This window comes from Myotis myotis, unplaced genomic scaffold (assembly GCF_014108235.1).
Source record: "Myotis myotis isolate mMyoMyo1 unplaced genomic scaffold, mMyoMyo1.p scaffold_m19_p_14, whole genome shotgun sequence".
Lineage (NCBI taxonomy): Eukaryota > Metazoa > Chordata > Mammalia > Chiroptera > Vespertilionidae > Myotis > Myotis myotis.
Window position 1 is genome coordinate 18,936,024 of NW_023416318.1, and position 1,766 is coordinate 18,937,789.

The window sequence follows — 1,766 nt, forward strand, 5'->3', positions numbered from 1 at the left end:
AAATATATGCTAATTGCTAGCTATATTCTTCTTCAAACATTAAACACAGACAACCTTTTTTTTTAAGGCCGGGTAAGATCAAGACTGAAGAAGTCAGTAGCAGAAATAGAAGCATGAGATCAAGTGTTCTTAAAAACTGCCCTAGCCAGTATGGCTCAGTGGATAGAGCATCGGCCTGTGGACCAAAGGGTTCTGGGTTTGATTCTCATCAAGGGCATGTGCCTTGGTTGCAGGCTCCTCCCCCGCCCAGGCCCTGTTTGGAGCTCGTGTAGGAGTCAACTAATCGATGTGCTTCTCTCTGCCTTTCCCTCTCTCTTCTGCTCTAAAAATCAGTGGAAAAATGTCCTCAGGTGAGGATTAAAAAAGGGGGGAAAAAAAGCAATAAACAAAAGTCCATATCTTTAAATAAAAAAAGAGTACTTAAAAGCTGAAGAAATAAAAATATAAGTTAGCCCAGCTGGTGTGGCTCAGTGAATTGAGCACCGTCCATGCATCAAGAGGTCACAGGTTCAATTCAGGGCACATGCCTGGGTTGCAGGCTCAACCCCAGTAGGTGGTATGTAGGAGGCAGGCAGCCCATTGATGTTCTCTCATTGATGTTTCTCTCTCTCTCTCTTCTTCATTCCCTCCCTTCCTCCCTCCCTTCCTCCTTCCTTCTCCCTTTCTCTAAAAAAAAACCCAAATTAATAAAAACATATTTTTTAAACGATACAATGTAAATGAGACTTTTGCTTTTCAATAAAAAAAATTCCAGATGTATGCAGTGATGTGATCTCTGAAAGAGAAAATATACCCTAAAAAGACAGGGATTTGCTAGGATCGGTGAGATTTTAAATATCTACTTACAAACAAATTATGCCTCATCTACAGAGATATTAATCTAACCTCAACTCCGTATCTGGTCACAACTTTCCCTGGATTAGAACTCCTAGAATGTAGCAAAGCAATATTCTAAGGAGCAAAAAGGCTCAACCAAGAACAAAAAGCACCATGCATAAAAATGAACCAACCAGTAAGGAATTTTAAAATTACTTAGAAATTAAAATTAGGAAAGAACTAAAATTAGTCTGATATCAGACTAACCTCACTTAATGCTCTATTTTTCTGAACACTCATAAAAATGATATTGAGGTAATGTCCAGAAACTTATATAAAGGTGTTACTGTCCCAGGAAATAATAGTCAGTTACCAAAACAAATTTTACAACCTAAACTTAGATAAAGCATGTTTTGCTAATGTCTATCTAGTAATCTGATTCTCAAGTGATTTTGTGTTTGTTTTTTTTAATTAATGTGTTTTAATATATTTTAGGTAGCTCTTATAGTCAAAAGAACATTGGATTTGAAGACAAGTACCAGCTTCTCCCAGGAGCAGCCTGAGGTGACTTCTGAAAATGGTTCACTACGGTATTCTCTTGACTCAGAAAACTCCACAAAATCATGCAAATCAAGAGGATCAAATTTTCGAGTTCACTTTAAGAACACTCATGAAACTGCCCAGGCCACCAGGGTCTGCCTACCTGAAGGACGTCACTTTGCACTCCTTTGTCACAGGGTGGAGCTGCTAAGTGTGCCCAGGCCACACAGTGGGGCTGGACGCAGGGTTGGTGGCCCCAAAAGATGCTTCATTTTTGCTGCACGAGCTTACAGATGCAGAGAGTCATGCTGCACTTAAGGGTTTAGATGTAGATTCTCTGGTCATTGAGCGCACCCAGCTGAACAAATTCCCAAGATGTGATGCAGACTTTACCGAGCTCATGGGCGGAT